We start from the raw sequence: 24,886 nt of genomic DNA on the forward strand, positions 1-24,886 counted from the left end.
GTGATAAAATTGTGACAGTCTGAACATGTGCTACATGTCATTTGAGTTAATCTGCAATAAATGGACAAATGCAGTAGGTGAGTGAAAAGCAAACCATTTAGGTAGAAAACAATGGGGGTGACTCATGATAATAAGAACTATGCCTAGTAGTCAGCATTGGCATGATTTGGTGTTTAGACTGTGAGCTCTTTAGGGTGGGGATCTTTATATTTGCCTGAAAGGAGCTGTGCGTTGAGTAAGTTTTTTCTACACTATTTACTAACAGTGGCTTTTCTTCATCTCTGGAAAATGCTATTATCTCAAATGGCTTCCTTCTAGTTGTGATGGATTTAATTGCTTGGATACACAAGGGTCTGTGCTGGCTGCAGTTGCTAGCTGGACAGATTCAGACAAAAATTGGATATCCATGTATAGATGTCTCTCAGTGGAACAGGAAATTCAGTATTCATGTCTCTCCTTACCTGCAATGGATGTCACCAGGTTTATGATACCATTCCTGCCCCTCAAAGAAGTATTTCAATACCATACCAGCTCTGTGTGTTAGATCTCCATAAAGATGCTGCCCCGATGCATCTTCTCTGCTCTGTGCTTTGAAATGTGTGGGGTCACTGCAGAACTTTGCCTCTAGCTAGCTGTGCTTCCACTGCTTTCAGAAGGCTGACAACAAAGGTATATCTGAAAATGTTTCCTGATCTCAAAAAAAAAAAAAAAAGAAAAAGAAAAAGGAAATGAAGAAATCATTCACTGGGAAGACACAGCGGTAAACAAAAGCAGCTTCTCTTAGCACTTGGAAGCAGAGCTGGTAGAACATTAAGACATTCATTAGTGTATATTTTCATGCATAGAGGCACCAGGTTCATTTCACTATTGTTTGTAGGCTCATATGATTAATTATTTGGACAGCTGTCAAATATTTCTGAAAATATTTACGAACCCCAAAAAGTTTAATCTTTTTTAGCATGAATGGTTATTTGTCTAAAAATTCCCATTGGAAATGCGTTGCTCACTGTTCATCATTCAGCATTCTCTTGTTTAGAAAGTTTCAGTCAGACAGTCAAACTGGTATCATGTGTTGTAAGTGACTCCTCGCTCCATGAAGAGTGACTAGCTGAAATAAAGAGCTTCCAAGCAATCCATATGCAGAAATTTGTTCCTCTAAATTATTCAGCAAATACTTATGAATGGTTCCTTTTTCTATGTTTATACAGCACCCAGTAGAAAGGGGTCCCAATCCTGACTGGGGAATTTGCGCACGACTGTAATTTAAATATTTAATCGTAACAAATAACAAATACTTTTTGAGAAATCTAGATTGGCAGGTAAACATCTCACTAACAGAAAAAAAGGCTAAATTTGCAATAGATATTATCTGCAAGAAATAATTCAATCAGCTCTATTTCAAAGGAAAAATTAGGCCAAATCCTTCTCACTTTGCTCACATGAAGACAAAGGGGTACATTACACAGCTAAGGCAAGCTGTAGGATTCAGAGACTCCGGGAATTCACATTTTAGATCTCATTCAAGATCTCTGAAATGACATCAACACAAATGTAACCTTTTAAAATTGTCATAAAAAAATTAGAAAACCTTTTACAGCTCAGACCAAAGGTTCTTGAAAGGCATCTTGGAGTTATAGTTAATATTAAATATTATTTTTGTTTTACTTTGCTTTTTTAGCCATTAATTTTCATTGAGTGCAAAATTAATTTTAAAAAGGGGCAAAAATGTACCTGTGGAGATGGAAATATTTCCTGGAAAGATTTAAATAAGAAAGTCTTTTACATATACTCCTTAAACATGAGGTAATCCTGCTCCATCCCTACCCCTATTCCATGGCTACAGAGAGCCAGGACTACACTGAAACTAGAGCAGTTGTGCTGCATAGGTTGAAGGCAAGATACCAGGATCACACAAAGGGAGTACACAACCTCTGCATGCCATGGAGCTATGCTGTATTCAGGCTTCCTGATCAGCAGTGTGTAGGCTGTGGAAGCCAGTGCATTCAGGGGCAGTGAAGAAGGCACATCTGCAGTTATGCTAATCCAACTACCGTTTACCCCAAGGTGAGGTGCACGTCTGCTGTGAGAGCTATTGCATCCCTCAGGCATCATTAGAGACCATGGCTTACTCTGCTGCTGCTGATCTACGGTCTGTGGGGAAATGTTTTTTTGCCTCACTAGCTTCCTGGAACTCCTGGAAACAGGCAGAACCAGAGGGGCTTAGGTTTGCAACAGTTTATAGATTGTATTTTGGTTTCACAAAGCCAGGAATGAATTGGGTCCAGGTCCCATTTTATCCACATCATCGCAGTTTGGAAGGTTCAGATAAGTTTTTCTTATTCTGTCCCATCTGTCACCTTCAAACAGAAGTAGATGAAACCAGAGAAGATGAAAGTTTCTCTTTTTTGTTTTGTTTTTTGTTGCAGAACAGAAACAAGGGTTGGTTTGAAACTAAGTCCCAATTCAGCTGAACCCTCAGAGGTTGAAGGGGAGGGGAATAATAAAGGGTTTTGATTTCAGCTCAAGTTTTGATCTGATCCAGCTCCCATTGAAATTGATGGAATCTTTCCACTGGCTTCAAGGGGAGTTGGATTGGGACCCTAGAGGTGACCAAGTAACAATTCTCCATTTTTTTCAAAAGATGATCTTGCCATAAAACCAGCAAATAAAAGCAAACACAGGCTAGTAAATCCTCCCCTCTCCTCTCCTGTTTATGAGCTACTTAGAATTTCTATTTATCAGCACCAAACTGCAACTGGACTCTTTGTGATGCTGCTTGTTAGTGTCTGATCTGATGCTGTCTTTGTCCAGGTTTAATTATGGATGAAAGCAGAACAAGCAGACAGTAATTGATAGTATTTCTTTCATTGTTTTAGACAGGGCTTTATCATCTTGCAGGAGACCAAGGGAAATCACAATAACTGCTGTACCATCACACATAAGAAATACAACCAGCTCTGGCCATAGTAAAATTTCTTTCTTTCTTTCTTTCTTTCTTTCTTTCTTTCTTTCTTTCTTTCTTTCTTTCTTTCTTTCTTTCTTTCTTTCTTTCTTTCTTTCTTTCACAAGAATCTCCTGGTGGGGCAGATAAGCAGCTAATTCTATTAATTTTGTTATCAAAATCAGTAAGATAACTGAAGCTCCCAGTTTAGTGATTTATTATCCAAAGCAAGCTAGGTATACTATGCCTTTCATAAAGTGTAATCAGCACTAGAGGAGAGGAGACTTGTAAGGAAGAAGGTTGCTGCTAGCCATTTCTATTTTCAACAGACTATTGAACAAACAAATGGAGTGTCCTTGTTTTATGCTTGGATAATTTTTAAATGATGAAGGTGCTGAGTAGCAATTTTACATAGGAATTAATTCCATTAATTAAATCTGAGTGTCCGCATGTGCCAGGTATTAGTATCCTGTACATTTCAATGTGGTCAGAAATAGATTTGCTTAACTAAAGATAGCTCTAAAGAGAGATCTCAGTCAAACCCCTAGATCTCAACATCCTAGACTCCGAGGGGGAGTAGTAAATCCCAATCTGAATCCCATAGATGGACCATGGATGCATGATCCTCCACTCTGTCACACCAGCTATATGTTGTTGTACCTCCACTGATTCTGTTGAATTACACCAATTAAAAATTGGCATAATGGCGTGGAGAAACAACCCTCTGGGGCACATTTTGAGGGACATAACCAACGCCAGAACTTTCCAGAGCCTACCTTTAATCCTCTATAGACCAGCTGTCAGCAATGTCTATGGAGCTCAGAAAGGTCTCCACTCTCTACTGATTCTTGCTGCATAAATATAATGGCCCAGAGGATAAATCCAAAGTTAAATGGAAAAAGAATGTAGGTACTGAATATGCCAGTGATGAATGGGCAGATTCCAGCCATCCGATCAGAACTATATCAGTACAGTCGCATTGAGATTATTCACATTCAAGTTTTATTCATACAGTTTACATGATGCCTGCCTGTGTGCATAAAATAAACAATGTTGATGATAAATGCCTAAGGCTGGACATTGGTGGTGTTTGTATGCGGTGTTGTTGCAGCCATGTTGGTCCGAGGATGTTAGAGAGGCAAAGTGAGTGAGGTAATATCTGTTATTGGACCGACTTCTGTTGGTGAGAGAGTGTTTAGCGTTTCCTTTGGAACTAATGAAAAGTTCAGGAATATTTTCTGAGGTCCCAGAGCAATTACAAGTAGAAATGTTGGCAGTGAAATTTTTGCTGAAACATTTTGTCCTTGGAAAGTGCTGGTTCGCTGAAACCAAAACGTTTCATGGGAACATACTGAGTTTGATGAACTTTTCATTGAAGAGTCTTCTCAGGTCCAGGATGGAGTTTCTGGTCCAAATTAGAGAGTCAGAGTCAGACGCACCCCAGAACAGCTTCACTTCAGATGTGGGAGGCCCAGGTTCAAGTTCCTGGTCTGACTCATGCAAAGCAACAACTTGAATCTGGGTCTCCTGCCTCCCAGGTGAATGCGCTAACCAAACACCATGCTATTGGAGTCCCTCTGTCTCTTGTTTTTCATCTTTGAAAGGCCTCAGGTTCATCCTGATGGGGAACGGGAAAACTTTAGAATAGCAAAAATGTTCCTGTCCGGAAAACCAGTTCCCACCCAGCTATCCATCAGCTATAAATTTGCTTCCTTCATGACTTTGCTGTGCCATGACTCCAAAATACTAAATAAAATGCATGCATGTATTGGTAATGCAATATCTCAAGCTAAGTGCTTAAAGCATTATTGGAAAAATAGACCATTACCCACAGCTATGGGATTGACTCAGGGATTGAAACATGTCTGCTAATGGAACAAAACAACACCTATAAGGCTTGAGGCCTTTCCATTTCTTTTCAAAAATAGTCACCTGTACCTGGAACTGGCTTAATTGGAAACTGGAGAGAGTCTCGTCTTAATTGTTAGTAGACTGGATATGAGCACTTGGAGGAAGCAGCATGCCTTGTTTCCCCAGCTGACACACATGTGCCTATCCCGTAATGTTCAGTCCATTGTGCTCACAAACTCGGATTTGTCTGATTGGTCGTGTATCAGTTTCTATTCTATAGAATTAATAAAATTCTTTAATAAAAAGGTATTTTCAGTATTAAGAAATGCTACCAAAGTGATGGGAATAGAATGCAGAACACCTTATTTAAGTAATATTAACACTTATAAAATCGCTACCACTGCTATAGTGCAAAAAATGAGAACTAGTGTAGTGATTTGCGCTAGAACTGTAGACTGCAACAGTTTCTTCTTTTTTTGTGTGTGGAAGATTGTGACACACAGTGGCAAGAAATTGAGAATTCAAAGTCAGAGCTAAAATGCTACCTTTTTATCCATTGTGGCACCATTATTTTTTTTTTAAAAAGTAAAATGTCCTAGTCCTGGTGTGACAGGATGTATAAATCCCTCACCAGCCAGCAGAGGATTAAATAGCAACTCTGGGCTCAGGAGGCCCCACCCCGCCGCCCTTGCCAAGCATGCACTAGTTGGAGGCGGGGTTTAAAAGGGAGCCAGCCAGCTCAGCTGGGGCTGGACAGGGCAGGGAGAAGGACCTGCTCTGGGAGCTCCAGAGCAGGATGTAGCCAGACCCAGGCTGGGAGAAGGATTGTTGGCGAGCGGCAGCTCTTACAATCAAAGACAGGTAGGCAACCCGCAAACTGGTACTTGAGGCCTGGTGCAGGAAAAAGGGAGGTAGAAAGTGCCCCAGGGAGGCTGATTTGAGGCACCACAAGGTGCAAAGCCCTAAGAAAACCTCACAGGGCCTTGGGTCAGAACCTGGAGGAGTGGGATGGCCTGGGGTCTCCTACACTTGCCTCAGCTATAACCACTAGGTGGAGTGACTGCCATAGACTATAACCACTAGGTGGAGTCACTGCCAAAGACTGTGACTACTAGATAATGGACCATGGACTTGTTCACACCTGGAACCAGTGCCCTCTGTTTATCAACAGAATAGGTTGATCGCATGGACAGCAATGGAAATTCAAGCTTCCCTCAGGTCTCTTTGCCAATGGACTTTTCTGAAGGGACAACCTTTAAGGGTGAGAAGGTAGCTCAGTCTCCTAGTGCATTCAACCATTGACGTCTGGGACTGACTTTAGTGGGGCTCTATGCGTCTGCATGGTCTGCCCATGTAGATCTGATTGCAAGATCCAGACACCTAAATCTGTGCTTCTTGGGCAGCACATGACACCTGCTTCATGATCTGCACTGACTTTCATTTGGGTTCCAGATTGAATTTAATGAGATGATTTTAACCTCTAAAGCCCTACCTGCTCTGGACCTTTCTGTTTGAGAGACCACATATCTCTCAGTGCCCTACTGCTGCAGTTGAGATTAGTGCTTGAGCTAGATCCCTCTGGATTTAAAAAAGATGGAGCTGACGGTAGATGTTCTCCCTCAGCTCTGGAACAAGCTTCCACAGTGGGGCCCAAAATATCTGTGATCTTTCTACCTTCAAGGCATGTTGCAAAAGCACATTTAATGTGCAGGCTACTGCAAGGTGAGGTTTGATGGAGGTTATCTCTGTGGGAGCAGGCCAGTTTGGGTTCTGCTGTCTAATTTTGTTTGTTTTTGTGACTCATGCCAGGTATGCCTACAGCCTTGGCTAGGTGCCTCATTTTCAATTCTGAATACATCTGCATAAAATAAATGTCTATCGAAGGAGACAAAAACATGACCCTGACCACTTGTGGTCACTAACGATGCCACTTTTCATAAGACTGGTGCGGTGAGCCCAGTTCCATATTAGTTTTACAAGTCACTTACTATAAAATTCTCCACTGTAGTTTCAATTGGATACATTGTTCTTCAGTTCCCCCTGTAAAAACAGTACCCTGTACTGCGGCTCATGTAGAATGACTGCTACATTTTAATGGTAGTGAAGTAATTCCAGCACATACAGCTTGTAAAGCAGTTTGGGGTCCTTCAGGTTGAAAGTGCTATATTCATATGAGGAATTACTTTTATTATTTCTAGTGTTATTAAGGTGGTGTTATTAACTTTGAATTTCCTGATTCTTGGCATTTAGCATCACCACCTGCTGTTAGTACTTTTGAATTTAATAAATACACTTTCAGCTCTCTATCTGAAACTCTTCTTTTTAAGAAAATCCATAGCAGAATAAGAAACCAAATATTAAACTACTGAGAGGGCACTTTGTTATTCAGCTCTCTTAATGCTTTAAGGAATTTCTCCTCTGGATTTCAGTCAGGAGAATGCAAAAGATGCCATCATCTTTTACAGTCTGCAGTACTTAGAACCTTGCTGCTGAGGAGTGTGCTGCATTTATCCCACTGTACTACCAATCTACAATGATTTAGACATTTGTTTTGGCTTTTAATCTTTGCTTATATATACATATACACACACACACACACACCACCAAAATAAATCCAGTGAAGTATGTATACCAATAAATCTGTCTGTACTTCCACTCTTCTGAGATATTTCAGAAAAAGCTTGACACTTGCAATCAGAACTAGATGCTGCCTCAAATTGATTCAGTAATCCTCCCCTCCCTTTCCTGTCTTGGTTCATGTTAAGCATGAAGATGCTCAAATAAATTTGTTAGTCTCTAAAAAGTCCTCCTTTTCTTTTTGAAGGAAGAAAGTGGCAGCAGCTGGAGCAGTGTTGATGCACCTGAAGTTATGCTGCCACTCTGTTTCTTTTTCCCTCAAACAGAACATGTTGCACTAGCCACATACCTTTTTCCTAGTGTACATGAACACAAAATCGTACTATCAGCAGAGGTACTTGCCTCCTAGGATGTCTAAACTGCAGCTTGGCACATGGTTCTCAGCTTGAGCTGACAGGCACACACTGGATATGCTTGAACTAGCGCACTAAAAATAACCATGTAGTTGGGGGTAGCATGGGCAATGGCTTGGGTTGGCCACCCAAGTATGTACCCAGGGGGTCCAGATGGGTTTGTACTCAGGTGGCTAGCCCAAGGTGCCCATGCTATCCCCAGCTACACTGCTATTTTTAGCCCACTAACTTGAGCACAGATAGCACATCTGTCTCCCCATACTTTCAGCGCAGTGTAGACGTACCCTTATTAGAAATGAATTCCAGATGTAAGAGAGTTTGTTCATTCCACGTAAGCAGGACCAGCAGAATCCAAAGATTAAGCCAGAAACAAAGTATGCATACAAATGTGTCCATTTTCAATTTTACTTTTCACCTTGTAAGGCCCTGATCTCTGTACCATTACATTCAAAGGGAGTTTTACTACTGACTTCAATAGATGCAGGATCAGGTTCTACATGCGGAAACGCAACTAAAAAATGACACTTGGAAAAATTAATATTATTCCAGCAGCTAAACTACCAGTGGCAGGTTCATTTTCTGAAAAACACTGATGAAATTTTACAAAGATATAGTGGAAGGTGGAGCTGGCTCAGAAAATGGAAAATCCAGAATGAAGATGGACTTCGGTATTTTGTTGACAAGCAGCACAGTTCAAGATAAACGCTTTATTAAGAACAGAAACTATGAATAGCAATAAGGTAACAAAACTTCCTACTGCTGTGTGGTTGAAGAGTGTACAGGAAGTGTGGCACCTCTATGCTTCCTAAAGGATTGACTTTATGGCACGTGACTCAGATCTTTGGCTCTTTGGGTTATTGAAGGATCTACTTGTTCATCTCTAAGGCAGAAACCATAACTGTCCAAGGGCCAGATTCTGTAGCCCTTACTCACATCATATAGCCTCCTGAAGGCAATATGATTACTCACATGAATAAGCACTGCCGAACTGGGGTCCAAGTCATTTGGGCTGAATGGCAATGATTATTCTCTTGTCTGCTTCTCCCGCAACCATCTTCTTTTACCCTGCCTCTATTTCTTCTGTGATACCTCCAAGAAAGGATAGTCTGAGGGACAGCTGGGCATAGCTAAGATGTTTTATATTCATTTTTTAAAAAGTGTGTGTGTGTGTATACATTTGATTGCAACCCTCTCTATTGTTTTGTTCATATCACTTGTCTTTCAAGATTATAAGGTTATGGGGGCAGAGAACATATCTTCCTGCCTGTTTGAACAGAGTCTCGTACAATGGGGCCAGAGAGGAGAAGGTTGCTATAGCCAAGGGGGAGAAATTGCCACGCATGGATAAGGGTTTTGGTAATAGAAGAACAGGGGACAGATTTTTGGAGGAGACTCAAATCAGGAGGCTAGTTTTGAAGATGACTGAATAGCTCCAAGAATGACAGGGAATTACTGGGGAAGGGTTGAAAGAATAAGGAGTACTTGTGGCACCTTAGAGACTAACACATTTATTTGGGCATAAGCTTTCGTGGTCTAAAACCCACTTCATCATATGCATGGAGTGGAAAATACAGTAGGAAGAGACATATATACAGAGAGAACATGAAAAGATGGGGGTTAGGGTTAGGGGAAGGGTTGGATTCCCTCAATAGTTTTTACTGAGCTTTTTCACTGACCTTCCCCAACCTCCCACTTCTTGATATATTTAAACAAAATTTAAAACAAAACAAAGTGGGAAAAGAAACATTTGTTTAATATTTTATGTGAAGAAACTGGACACCTGAAACCTTAATACAATGGCCTGGCAGACCTGCGCGTTTGCTCAACTCAGCTGCATCAATCTCATGTGGAGATCATTCAGCTATACAGAGTTCATGCTGTGGAACTTGGAGATTACATCAATGTAATGTGTTTGCTTAGATTCCTTGGTCAAAAGTTTCTAGTTAAACAAGGAAATTGTCCCATTTGAAAAGAATTGTCTCACTGGAGTTACTCTGGATTTAAGCCAGTGTTACTGAAATCAGAATCTGGCCCAGTGGCAGTAGGAATAAAGGGGATTAGGAAATAAATTGTTTTGAGACAGAAAAGGTGATTTCATGTACAGGGCAGCAAGAGAACCACTACTTTGATTGAAGACCTTTTTGTTTCCTTTTATGCTTGCGTTTACTGGGTGTGCTATTTATTGCTGGTAGACAGTGTATCATTAGATTTTCTATATCATTTTGGTTATTGGGCCATGTTGCCATTTGGAAATTTTCTGGGTTTAATGCCTTTTTGTGTATGTGCAGCACACAGATGTTTCTTCTAGAAAAATAAATGCATCATTATTATTAATAATAATACTGAAAAAAGAAAGACATATTGAGCTGAAAACCCTTTTCCTCTTCTAAAATTTTGTATGTTCTTACTGTTTTGAAAGGTAGAGGTAAAAAGCAAGGTAGAGGTAAAACACAGCTGCTATTTTCTACTAAATTATGGACTTTTGATGCCAAGCTTTAAATAATTCACTAGTTCACTGGGCTTTTTTTTTTCATGTAGATTTTTTTTTTTTTTTACAGGAGGAAGCTTTTAATGCTATCTGCTTAATTTTCAGGCAACTTATTCTGACTCTGATATTTTTCTTTATATTGGGTCATGCTGGACTAGATGCTACTTGCTGGCCTCATTTTAAAAGATGATTTAAGACTCTTACTATATATTCATTAGGATCACTGGTAATTAGTCTTTTAAGTTGTTGCCAGATGGAGCAGACAAATAATTAGAAGTTGTCTGGCAAGCACTAGTGCAAGTGATTCATAGATTTATTTCTCATGAATATGCCTCTGAGGGAAAAATGCAAGGAACATACAGTGTGTCCATTTAGTAAAATTGATTGAAATATTTTTGACACAACAGTTTGCTGTCAGAAAATGCTTTTTTCATTTACATCAAAATGTTTTGTGAGAACATGTCAATTTTGAAGAAATTTTCAATGGGGAAATTTCAAAACAATTCATTTCACATTCTTGTTACCTTTCGATAATATCAAAGTATTTCATTTAGACTTTTATATTATATAATAATAATGTAACATATATATATATATATATATATATATATATATATAAATAATATGTAATATTTAATATGGACTAATTTAAGCTAGTGCTGTATTACATTATATCAGCATTACTGAAATGAAACAAAATGTTTCCGAAACAAGATGTTTTAATGTTTCAAACTTGAAATATTTTTGAATTTCCATTATGCAAAAAATTTATAATTTTCTGTGGAACGGGAAGTCCGTTTTCTGACCAGTTCTGTATCATGATCAGTGGAACTGGAGTAAGTGGCTCAATGTTCCCTGGAGGGACTGCTATTGATGCAACACCAGAGGAACATGGAATGCAGCGAGTTCGGCTGGAAGCAACTCAGTCACATGGCCAGATCAGTCCACAGGGTTAATAAAGTTTCACTGGTTCAGTATAAGCTACTCTCAGGTTCACACTTTGTAAATGAAACACGATGGCAGCATGTAAGCTGAGAGTTCTCTGCAGTGCAGTTGCTGGGAGTGTGAGCTAATGAAGCCTGACCCAGAGCCTTGGATTTGCAGACACAAAACCTAGCCCAGTGGTGGAAGGAGAAGTTTGAGCTCTACACAGAGCTGGCCATCCCTGAGGATAACACAGCAAAAAAGGAAAAGTGTTACTATACCATACTGGGGAGCAAGGCAGAGAAATATGCACCACTATGAAACTCACCACTTTCTCAAGCCTCACAGCAGTCCTAGGACATCTGGGGAAGCACTGATCCCCAAAACAGAACAAACAAGTGGAGCAACACACTTTTTTTCACTAGGGAGCAAGCTGAAGAGGAGGGGCTAGACCACTATATTACAGCCTCACACACATTGGCAGCTACATTCAGTTTTGGCAACTCGACAGACTCCCAGATTTGGGACAGTAAAGTATGTGGCACTTAGGATCACCACCTTTGGGAACAGCTGTTCTGGGAAGGTGATCTCTCATTCCACAGATGTATAGGCATGGGGGTGTGCAGCAGAAGCCTCAAGAGAAAAGATGAAAGTCATAGGAGCCACAACACCCCCCAGAAGTACATGCCGTGAGCTAACAGCAAAGGAGAACAGGCGGTCAAGGTTCCATACCCATGGTGAGATACATTTACTGTGGGAGACAGCATGAGAGGTGTCCTGGTGCAGGAAACCATTGCAGGAATGTGGCAAAATGAACCATTTGAACCATGTGTGCAAGAGCAGAGGAAAGTCCCAGAAAGATTCAGTCAAACTTATGTAAGTGTGGGAGGGCTCACCAGACAGCGGTGATGACATCATGACTGACTCCTTGAATCCGAGAGCATATCAGGTTCAGGCTGTCGGGACAGGAAAGCCAGAAGGGACAATGATCATCTAGTCTGACTTCCTGTACATTGCAGGCCACAGAACCTCACCCACCCACTCCTGTAACAGGCCTATAACCTCTGGCTGAGTTACTGAAGTCCTCAAATCATGATTTAAAGACTTCAAGTTATAGAGAATCCACCATTTACACTAGTTCGGTGGTTCTCAAACTGTGGGTCAGGACCCCAAAGTGGGTCACCAAGGCTGGCTTAGACTTGCTGGGGCCCAGAACCAAAGCCCAAGCCCAAGCCTGAGAGCTTGAGCACTGGGCGGTGGGGCTAAGGTTACGGGACCCCTGCCTGGGGCAATGGGGCTTTGGCCTGTGGGTCTGTAGTATAACTAAGCATTATTTTAGGGGAACCTAAGGTAGCTTTCTTCCCCAAAGTGATTTTGGCCCAAACAGACTGTATTATCCATTCCATCACTTCGAATTTATATACTGTCTACCCCATCTTTAATATACAATGCTATAGACATACAATGGACATCTGCTCACAGCAGAGGACTGAAAGTAGCTCCCAATAAGATCAAGGCAGTCAGACATACCAGGTCCAGTGGATGTGAAGGGGTAAAATACTTCATAGGAATGATACATTTTCTGTCCAAGTTCTGTCCACACCTGGCTGCAGTTGTGGAATCCATACACCAGCTCAAAAGCATTCCCAACAGCAAGAATTTCACATGCTGAAACAATGAATGTCCCTGTCCTGAAGTTCCTACCAGGTAGGAGGACCACGGACACTCCTCAGTGAAAGGATTGGATATAGCTCTTTTGCAGTTGCAGCTGGTTGTTTATGGCATCAGAACCATGTCAGATACTGAATGAGAGAAACCCAAATAGAAAAAGAGCTTCTGGCTGTGGCATTTGGAGTGGAGCAATTCTATCAGTAAACTATCACCCCCATGCAGTAGTGCGATCAAACCAGAAACCCCTGGAGCGCACAGAACCTTCTTAATGCTCCAAAGAGATTGCAGTGCATGTTGATATGCCTTCAGTGCTACCACAGAGAGATCAGCTATTGTCCAGGATGATTCCTGGTGTTAACTGACACCCTGAGAAGAGCATAAATACCCAGCATGAGTGAGTTGAGGGAAGGGGATCGGAACATTTAATCCATTAACATACTGCGCTTCCCCCCAGTTTCAGCAATGAAGGTGACGGAAATCAAAGAGGCTACAGAAAAGGACATCTAACTACAGGCAGTCGAGAGGGCAATACTAGCAGGGTGGCCAGGAGACAAAAGCCAAGTACTGGTAGGAGCAGAACCACATTTTCAAATTAAAGATGAGCTGAGTATGCAGGATGGAATCATATTTTGAGGACAGAGAGCTGTTTTCCCGGCCTCATAAGAATGTCATGCAAAAAATACCTGCCTCTCACCGGGGCATTGAAAACTGTCTTAGACATGCTCAAGAGTTTATTTATTGGGCAGGAATGAATACACAACTCTGCTCCTTGATATAAGGGTGTGACATCTGCAGATTATGTGATAACCACTGAGAGAAAGAGACTGTCACTACATGAGCTGCCTGCCCGCCCATGGGAAAAGGTTGGAGTGGACATATTTACATTCAGTGAAAAGCAATACTTGATTACTACTATTTAGATTTTTGGGAACTTGGTGCCCTGCCTGATACAAGAAGCAAATTAGTGACTGGCGGACTGAAGGCCCACTTTGCAAGATATGGCATCCCAGAATGGTATTCACTGACAACGGACCCCAATTTGCCTTGGAACAATTCAAGGAATTTGTACACAAATGGGAGTTTGATCATCACGTCTCCTCCCCAACATACCCACAGATAAAGGTGGAATAATGTGAAAACAGCTAGGAGTCTGTTACACAAGGCTGTTTCTTCTGGTTCAGACCCCTGGTTAGCATTTTTGGCACATAGGAGGAATACCCCATCACAGGGGAGCCACAACATTTCGGTGTAGGCAATGATGGGTCAAGGACCAAAACCCTGCTACCAGCGAGGGGAGACCTCTTGCAGCCAGTAGGATGGAGGTGCTGCCAGGAGGAGATGGCCACCAAAACAGAGAAAACAGGCACTAGAGTATCACAGGTCAGCCAAGGACCTACCAGCCCTGGAGACTGGCACTCTTGTGTGGATCCAGTCATTACAGTGACCCCAGAAGGAGTGGATTAAAGGATTCATGATGGGTGCACTGGTACCCTGGACATACGAGGAGACTACACAAGAGGGACAAGTGATCTGAAGGAACAGGAGACACTTATAAACCAGAAGACACAATACCCAGAGATACAGAGATCATCAAAGGACAGAGAGACAGAGAACCATCTGGAGGCCACCCCACAGGGAGGGAGAAGACACCACAGAAATAATTTCCTAAACTCAGAGGCAAGTGATAGTCTGTCTGGGTGTGATCACAGGTAAGGAGCTCAAACTATCTCACAAACTATGTAACCAGCTGAATGTGTTGTAAAGACCATACTCAACTATATGTTCTAGTAACCTCTGGGGTAGTGGAACACTGGGTCGGGATTTGATAACCAATTATTAGTTTTAAATATTTATATTTAAATGTTTGTAAGAGAGGGAAGATGTATGCTGATCAGTGGAACTGAAGTCAGAGGGCCCATGTTCCCTGGAGGAACTGTTATTGATGGGATACCAGAAAATCAGGAAATGCAGGGAGCAAGTCTGGAAGCAACTCAGCCACATAGGCAGAGCAGTCCACGGGGTTTATTAAAGTTTCATTTGTTCAGCTTAAAATGCATTCAACTTCATACAACACCTAAGTTACTTTGTGGATCAGGGCCCTAGCCCTAAACCTGATATCAGATTCCCTTCACATGGTGGCACATTGCATTACTGTTAGACCTCTGAGCCAGCTACTTCATCCCTTTACGATAAATCATATCAACGTATTTGCACCAGTTTTAGGTGAGAATACTGACCAGGGACTGGGGATCTGCTGCTCCTCACTTATTAGTAAGATTGTACATTAGTTAGTTTATCTCATACCTTCAGTTAAAGTCAAAAGGTTTCCCCCAAATAATGAGTGAAAAGTTCCCTAAAATCAGGTCACTTTTAGACGAAGTAATTTTGCTCTGATTAAATCTGCTAAATCCTCCTATTTGAGAGGAGAGGTGAAAGTTGATTCTGAATTAGTTCTAGCCCAAAACAGTCTGTGTGCAACAGAGAGAGTGATGTTGGCTAGCTGTCCTGATCAGTAGTGTGATGGGAAAGGGGATATTTGTGAACAGACTGGCCTGAAGGGACACCACATGTTGGACTCTGGAGAGAAACTGTGTGGCTTCTGTCACTGGATGCAGCGAGCTGAGGTGCTTTTGTGGGGAGGCATAACCCTAAGCAAAGTCCCCAAATCCCTCTCAGTCAGTCTCCAACTAGTCTGTCTCACCCCCCAAAGCGGATCTAGCAATCTGTTCAGTGTTCAGTTTCCCTGTGGTTGGAGGGGAATTAGAGTAACTGATAAAAGAAAAGCAAGTTGGGTGGGTTAAGATGCTGCTTATGTAAAATGTTAACGAGTTTTGTAATCTCTTTATCTGTTTTCTAACCACTGTTGAATTAATATAATATTTAAAGAAGAGCTACCTAACCACTGACACTGACAATAATTTAATTCTTCAACTATATCTAGAACGAAAGGTTCGATTTACAATAAATCCTTTCAGAAAGGAAAAGGGTACAGGACAGAGAAGGAGAGATTAAGGCATTGAATAAAATCACAGAGCTGCTAACAATGAGGGTGACAAAAGGAGCTAGAATATATAAGAATTGAGTTCTTTCCCTTCCCCGCATCATTTTGCAGAACTTCACTGGTGCTTTGTGATGCCTCCCCAGAGGTGCTTCTGCATTCAGTCATATTATTTCACAAAGTAAAATTATGCCATATTAGAGCAGATGAAAAAAAGATATTGAAAGCTTGGGGAGGAGATAGAAGGGTAGTGACCAGAATAGATGGGAGAGAAGGAACAGGACGATTCTGGTCATCTTTTATTGCCTCTCTCTTCTTCTTGGGGTGCCTTCTGCCACATTTTTTCCTCCCCTCCAGATCTACCCAATTATGATGTAGCTACACAAGAATATTTTGGCAAAATGTCTCCTCTGTTGCTATCACCAGGGTAGCTGCACCATTGGTCTCAACAGTGGGAGTGTTAGTATAAGAAGGCCTCTGACTGCTACCAGCATTTTAAAAACCAGGTCTTTTGGACCTGCTCTGGGTTAGACAACACACTCCTTGCTGAACACAGGAGCTGCACAAGTGTTCCTACTGGTGCTGCCAGATGTGGAGCAGAGTGCGACATTTTTGACAAAAAAAAAAAAATCCTAGTGCAGTCACAGCCATGGACTCCTCCTTGGTATAGGACGCCCACATAGCAACAACAGTATAAAATCCTTTTTACCACCTTTTGCTGGCCAGGCAACTTTTGCCAGAAGCTGAGACTTGACAACAGGATGGATCACTCAATAGATAGCCCTGTTCTGGCCATTCTTCTTGAAGCATCTAGCACCGAGCCCTGTCAGAAGACAGGATTCTGGGCTAGATGGACCATTGGTCCGAAAAAGTATGGCCATTTTTAAATTCAGCTCCTCACCCAGTCACAATAATCCAGGCATCTATGACCTTCAGGCTTAATTATTGCAATATACTGTACTTTGGACACGATCCACAAAAAATAAGGGTATTCCAGGAGTCAGAACACAGCAGCCTGCCTGCTGGCAAGCACTGCTCAAAGGAAGTACTTTATGTGGTACCCTGAACACTGCATTGGTTACCCACTGAATATTCGATCAAAGTTAAGGTCCTAGGGCTCTATTCTCTGTCTCACTCCTGCACTGTTGTAAAGCATCAGATCTGGCCAGCTTGTGTGGTGGGAACTTGTGCATTGTTTAGATCCCGCACAACCCCCATCATCACCACAACCTTTAATATAGGGGACTTTAAGGGGCATGGCAGGAGCACCTCCATATGTCAGCTATTCCTGGCTGCTAGAATGGCCCTGTTTGGCCATAGAAAGCCATGTACAAGCTAGAACAGCCCTAAGGTTTTCCTAACTTATGCCAGGGGCTGAACCAGCCCCTACATGACAACAGAACTATGATGTAAGACTACCTTTACAACTCCAAAACATAGATATTGAAATGATGACCACTTTTGAAATGTTAAACTCTAAACAGAGAAACCTGTAGGGATACCAAAGTCAAGCTTATTCAGTAAGACTGAGGAGTGGTGAAGACATGATGATCAATTGGCTCCAATTTATCTGCATACATTGAGTGGCACATATCAGGTGCCACTGTATCAGCTGCTCCTTGCAGTGGGGAGCAAACTTCACCGCGATGGGACTGGTGAGTACCTCAGGCCGACAGGTTAACTAAAGGCAGACAAAGATTTATTACAAAACTTACCTAGTGGATGAAAAATGGTTCAGTGGAGATACATGAGGTTTCCAGAGACTCAGTGTTACGACAAAGATCCTGGATAATAGAACCCAAACAGAGCTTTGTTTTTAAGAAAATAGAAGTACAATGCCAATTCTGTGCAGACGGAACTAATGATCAAATATTATCTGCAGTGATAACTAATTCAGGACACTATCACCCCAAGTTATGTCTTCATGTTTGTCATTACCACTACCCAGAAGCAGAAACATTATCATTGTCTGTGATTAAATGGATCAGATTTTGCCTCTTTCAACCCAACTTCCTCTTTTGCCATTTCATCAGTTGTAGGCCATCTGTAAACCATAGTGACCTGTGTGCCTAGCAGGGAACTAGGTGCTGCCAACATACGCTGAGTTAACTGACAACAAAAAGGAAATACAAAGGCAATAGATGGCAAACACATTCCTTCTCAGAAATAAATCTGATGCTTGCCTTTTAGTCTTGAAGAAATTTGGTCAATCAATGGTTAAAAACCGTTCCAGAAGGTGGAGCTAGGGAGCAGAAACAGACCTTCAGTGCAATGTGTTCTGAAATCACATAGCTGTGTCTTCCAAATCTAAATTCTGGTGATTTCTGGAGCAAGCCTTGGCAGATAAATCTGACAGGCTGAGCTCTACAGTCACTGCCCCACGCTTTGCTAATTTCAGGGGACACTCCAAAGCTTAGATCTCAGTGGTTCTTGTTGCTTAACAGTTATTTGATAATGGTCCAGGACTTTGGTAAATGAAACATTCTAGGTTTACTGTCTTGGCTTGGAGAGCCAGAGTGAGCACAGTATTACAACTAGAAGACATGTATAAGGTGACAAACAAACCCTCCATCTCCTCACTAGAGCTGATGGAAAAAAATTCAACAAAACTTATTTTCTGCCAAAAAATGCTGGTTTATTGAAACCAATGTTCTGTGGAATCATTTCCTGTATACCAGGTGAGTGCACTAAGCAGGGGGCTATTTGCTATTGTGGATTGGGTGGGACTTTTTCTCTTGTGTGTCTTTTTTTTGTGAAAAAAAAATTAAAGATCTAATTTTTGTTTCAGATCAGAATAAAAACAAATTTTAAAAGGTTGAAATTTTTCACAAATGGAAATCTTGTTCTCTGGCCAAACCCTCCTTCTCACCTCCTTTAGAGTCCAGTACATCATCTCCCAAACACCCCTGTGCTCCCATAGTCAGAGAACTAATCCCTAAAATCACTCATAAATCTGTCCTCCTCTATGGCAGGTTGCTTCACTATTTCTGTGGCCCTGCCTGTATGAGAAAGTTTTACCAGTTATATAGTTATATCAGCAAATCCCACCATGTAAACACTCTTATTCTGGAATAAGAGTGACTTTTTTTGGTTTATCTTAAACCATTTCCCAAACAATATACATTAAATTGTAAAAAGAAACTCTTATACCACAATATGAGTGTTAATGTGTGTGTGTGTGTGTGTGTGTTATATTGGTATAACAATATCAGTTTAAATTCACACCTTATATTATACTGAAAAAACTTCCCCATGTAGACAAGACCTAAGTCACTGAGCTGACCTAGCACATATTCATTTTCTTTTTAACAAAACAGTTCAGAAGAATCTATTTTCTCCTTTTCCCCATGTTAAAAGAGAGCCTCACATTGTGAAATGTTGATGTAAGCAGGGTCTGAATGAGCTCTCTCCTGACATGTAGTGATGAGATGGGATAGAAGACTTCAGGAACCAACCTTGTTTGCATAGACATGCACTCTAGCTAGGTGCACAGCAGGATGGATCTCCTTTGCTCAAATGATCAGTTTTGGCTGGTGTTGGATTGCAAGTCATTCTGTTATTGGGTGCAGGGCTAATAAAGGGGGTAGGGGTGCCAAAGCTCAGAGAAGATGAGATTGAGAATGGGCAGATGTTTCTACCTGGTGGTATGGGCCCTGCCTAAGAATACTAGACACCTTTGACCCTCCTCCTCTCCGCTGTGTAATAACAGAGCTGATTAAGTCTCACTTGAGAGTCTTTTGTTGTGGATCACTAGAGCTGAAACCACTGATAACCAGGTCTACGTATTAGACCTGTGGTGGGACAATGTCTCTGCTGAAAGAGACTGCCCAGCTTGCACTTGCACAGAGGCCCCCCCACTAACAGCTGAAAGTCATGTTAAGTGGTAGGACTTCAAGACACCCCAACAGTTGCAGTAGAGAGGGCAGTGGTGGAGTGAGTGACAGCAGAGCAGCTGACAGTGGAGTGAGCAACCAACAAGCTGAGCGAGTGATGACAGAGCAATTGATAGAGGAGCAAGCCAAGGCGCCTCCCCCGCTACCCTTGTGAGAGGTGAACTCACGCGAATGCACCTCTGAACTCTGGCAAAGGACAACAACTGTGAGTGGGGTGTGGTGGTGGGGGAGGGGAGTGGCACACTGAAGGAACTTTGGTTGGTTGGGCTTTCTGGCAAGGACACTACCCAATGTACTCCGGGATGGGTGTTTTGTTCATGGTCATATGCTTCTGAATAATGCTTGTGGCGGTTTCCCAAGTTAATGCTGGGTTACTTTCCCCTTTTTATTAAAAGTTTCTTTTCTTCACACAAGTGCTTCTCAGTGGGGAAGTATTGCCTCCTAGAGGTGCCCAGGGATGGGGTGCAATTTTTCCAGGTTACTGGGTGGGGGCTTGAGCCGGTTTTATGTTTTATTGTTAAAAAGGAACCGCTAGAATAGATATTGAACCCAGCCCTTGTTGCTGCCGACTCCATGTGGCAGAAAGGTTACGCTATTCTGTATTGTTGTTGTTGTTTTTATCATATATTTATATTACAAGTAGTGTCCAGAAGCCCCAGTGCCAGTTCCAGTGTAATTCATTTGGGTTGAATAGTATTGACTAACCTCTGCTCCGCGTTCCACACGATGTTCTGGAACAGAATAGGGTTTGGTTTTTTTCACAGAACACATTTCATACTCATGATATTCTAAAGTGCCTTACAGTGATGAGCTAGACACTGGTAGTGCAGTGACTGTATAGGCAATACAGCAGCCAGTGTATGCCTGCAATAATTAATATGTAGTCATGGGCATTTGAAATCTATTTGACTGATACAAGGGATATCGGATCAGTCACTGGAGTTACCACTACTCTTTTCCAAAAGTGACATTAACTTTTAATTTAAACCATCTGTTTGCTGAATGATTTATTTGGAAAATACTGTGAGCAAATAAAATTATTTGGCTAGTGGTTCTTAACCAACTCCACATGGCCTCTCTAACTCCCACCTGTATAATAGAATGAACTTCAATGTAATGTCCCACTGAAGAACAGCTACTCTCTCAATGCAGCATCTACCTTCAAACCGTCAACATTCAGTGTAATTTCTAGTGCTAGTATGGAGTATGCGCTTGCAGTCTTTGTTTAAACAAGCTCCAAAGCATGCAGCTGTTCTAATGAGAAATAGTATAATGAATGAATAATTCAGGTGTACATGAGGTATAAGGCTGATTACATCCGGACTAGCAGCCATGAGAAGTATGTTTCCCATCAGTCCCACACCAACTGAACAGTGCTGCTGTTATTACACCTCATTTTGTAGAAGTAAAGTCACTTACTTAAAGATCATTTTCATAGGTCCTACCCACGAAAATTAATTCACACCCAATACATGCTTGTATACTGTGGTGGTGATAGCTATAGAAAAGCTTAAGATAGAGTCAAATGGGAAGGGTTTCAGACTCCTCAATCTGTGTTTTATCACCATGGCACACATGTACTCCATGCTTGTGTCTCTAGCATATGAAAGGATTTCTTCACAAATGCCGCATTTTATAAAAATATAACTTCTGTCAATCAATTGTGAGTTTTAAAGTCTTTAAATCTTGGCTCCAATCAGTGGGAGGAGAGGGGGCGGGGGGAAAGGACCTTCTGAAAAGCCAGCATTCCCCTCAAAAATTATTGCTGCTTCGAACACGTGCATCTTTCAGTCCGTCTTCTGAGCTAGATCAAAGCAGGTTTCTTTAGGGAAAGGCACTACAGGTTTAGGTTCCCCAGTCTGCTAATGCCTGTCATGTTTATTTACATCTAAAATTAGCTGAATAGAAAGAAAAATACCCATAGTAGATAAAAATATTTCCCCTTCTACGTGTTCATGGATATAGTGGTACCAGCACAAATATAACTAACAATTATTTCTGCCCTGAAAGGGCTGAGAGAAGCAATATGTTTCTTGATGAGTCATGTGGACTGTAAATATTAGTCTGTTTTATTCTGTACATAAAAGAAAACTGAAAACACAGAATGTATGTTCTATATACATTGCACTGCACTTGATAACTTTTAAACCCCATTAAACCAAGCGGTGTTTTTCCTGTATGTAGAATAACTCCCTCAGAAGACTCTATTTTATTCATTGCATTTGGCAGTCACAGCCACATAGTAAATGATCACATTATATGCAACATCCTAATGTTGTGCAGAATGTAAATGCTGAGGAGGATAATGAATAGGGCAATTGGAGAGCAAAATTACATTTCCTACTCACGGCTCTGATCAGCCCTAGTTAGCATGCTCATAAGTAAAGAGTTAGTTATGGGAAGGTTGCTGGTGATTAAATGAGTGCAGAAACACATTTGTTTCATAAAGCAGAACACATGGTAATAAATAGGTGCTTTAGCCAGCACTCCTGTCAAGGTTCCTTCCCCACTCTGAACTCTAGGGTACAGATGTGGGGACCTACATGAAAGACCCCCTAAGCTTATTCTTACCAGCTTAGGTTAAAAACTTCCCCAAGGTACAAACTTTGCCTTGTCCTTGAACCCTATGCTGCCACCACCAAGCGTCTTAAACAAAGAACAGGGAAAGAGCCCACTTGGAGACATCTTCCCCCAAAATATCCCCCCAAGCCCTACACCCCCTTTCCTGGGGAGGGCTTAATAAGAATCCTCACCAAATTGTATAGGTGAACACAGACCCAAACCCTTGGATCTTAAGAACAATGAAAAATCAATCAGGTTCTTAAAAGAAGAATTTTAATTAAAGAAAAGGTAAAAGAATCACCTCTGTAAAATGAGGATGGTAAATACCTTACAGGGTAATCAGATTCAAAACATAGAGAATCCCTCTAGGCAAAACCTTAAGTTACAAAAAGACACAAAAACAGGAATATACATTCCATTCAGCACAGCTTATTTTACCAGTCATTAAACAAAAGGAAATCTAACACATTTCTAGCTAGATTACTTACTAACTTACCAGGAGTTGTAAGTCTGCATTTCTGATCTGTTCCCAGCAAAAGCATCACACAGACAGACAGACCCTTTGTTCCCCCCGCTCCAGATTTGAAAGTATCTTGTCCTCTCATTGGTAATTTTGGGTCAGGTGCCAGCTAGGTTACCTTAGCTTCTTAACCCTTTACAGGTGAAAGGGTTTTGCCTCTGGCCAAGAGGGATTTTATAGCACTGTATAAAGAAAGGTGGTTACCCTTCCCTTTATATTTATGACAACTCCCAGTGGGGTGACTTTGTTTAGGTGAAGCCATGCAGAAAGGGAGTTGTTATTCTGTGATGATGTATCAAGTATCTGTACTTTATTAAGAGGACTTTTCTATTTTGGGACTGATTTTTAAATGCAACACAGTATTTTTCTGGTTATACATTTCTAATCAACTTTAGTTTTCTAATTGACCTCCCAAGAGACTTGCTGTGAGAGCTTTCATTTGATCACTTATCTATGAGATAACACACCCATGAGGTAACTGGGCAAATCTAGATGAAAAATCAGTCTTATTCAGAAAAGTAAAAGCAAACTGCTTCCACATTGTGTCTGAATAGTTACCAACAGACTGATAGTTACCTACAGAGTGTTTTTATTCTTTCCTTCTGCTAAGTGGTGGTGTCGCAGATGGTGTCGGAGAGAAGGCTTTGGATTCTTTGACCATGGGATGGTGTTCCATGAAGGAGGAGTGCTGGACAGAGACGGGCTCCATCTTACGAAGAGAGGGAAGAGCATCTTTGCGAGCAGGCTGGCTAACCTAGTGAGGAGGGCTTTAAACTAGGTTCACCGGGGGAAGGAGACCAAAGCCCTGAGGTAAGTGGGAAAGCGGGATACCGGGAGGAAGCACAGGCAGGAACGTCTGTGAGGGGAGGGCTCCTGCCTCATACTGAGAATGAGGGGCGATCAGCAGGTTATCTCAAGTGCTTATATACGAATGCACAAAGCCTTGGAAACAAGCAGGGAGAACTGGAGGTCCTGGTGATGTCAAGGAATTATGACGTGATTGGAATAACAGAGACTTGGTGGGATAACTCACATGACTGGAGTACTGTCATGGATGGTTATAAACTGTTCAGGAAGGACAGGCAGGGCAGAAAAGGTGGGGGAGTAGCACTGTATGTAAGGGAGCAGTATGACTGCTCAGAGCTCCAGTACGAAACTGCAGAAAAACCTGAGTCTCTCTGGATTAAGTTTAGAAGTGTGAGCAACAAGAGTGATGTAGTGGTGGGAGTCTGCTATAGACCACCGGACCAGGGGGATGAGGTGGATGAGGCTTTCTTCCGGCAGAAAGAAGCTACTAGATCGCACGCCCTGGTTCTCATGGGTGACTTTAATTTTCCTGATATCTGCTGGGAGAGCAATACAGTGGTGCATAGACAATCCAGGAGGTTTTTGGAAAGCGTAGGGGACAATTTCCTGGTGCAAGTGCTGGAGGAACCAACTAGGGGCAGAACTCTTCTTGACCTGCTGCTCACAAACAAGGAAGAATTAGTGGGGGAAGCAAAAGTGGATGGGAACCTGGGAGGCAGTGACCATGAGTTGGTTGAGTTCAGGATCCTGACAAAGGGAAGAAAGGTAAGCAGCAGGATACGGACCCTGGACTTCAGGAAAGCAGCCTTCGACTCCCTCAGGGAACGGATGGGTAGGATCACCTGGGGGACTAACATGAAGGGGAAAGGAGTCCAGGAGAGCTGGCTGTATTTCAAGGAATCCCTGTTGAGGTTACAGGGACAAACCATCCCGATGAGTCGAAAGAATAGTAAATATGGCAGGCAACCAGCTTGGCTTAACGGTGAAATCCTAGCAGATCTTAAACATAAAGAAGCTTACAAGAAGTGGAAGGTTGGACATATGACCAGGGAAGAGTATAAAAATATTGCTCGGGCATGTAGGAATGAAATCAGGAGGGCCAAATCGCACCTGGAGCTGCAGCTAGCAAGAGATGTCAAGAGTAACAAGAAGGGTTTCTTCAGGTATGTTGGCAACAAGAAGAAAGCCAAGGAAAGTGTGGGCCCCTTACTGAATGAGGGAGGCAACCTAGTGACAGAGGA

General features: G+C 41.9%; 1 long non-coding RNA gene across 1 annotated transcript in view; it reads left to right on the forward strand.

The window, feature by feature from the left end:
* LOC141980712 (uncharacterized) overlaps window positions 1–23,620 on the forward strand; it is an 87,624-nt gene extending 64,004 nt beyond the window's left edge. Inside the window, exon 3 of the long non-coding RNA XR_012637592.1 lies at window positions 23,449–23,620. This is a non-coding gene — a long non-coding RNA (uncharacterized LOC141980712). The remainder of the gene's footprint in view (window positions 1–23,448) is intronic.
* Window positions 23,621–24,886: the final 1,266 nt, after the last annotated feature.

Source organism: Natator depressus, chromosome 1 (assembly GCF_965152275.1).
Source record: "Natator depressus isolate rNatDep1 chromosome 1, rNatDep2.hap1, whole genome shotgun sequence".
Taxonomy (NCBI): domain Eukaryota; kingdom Metazoa; phylum Chordata; order Testudines; family Cheloniidae; genus Natator; species Natator depressus.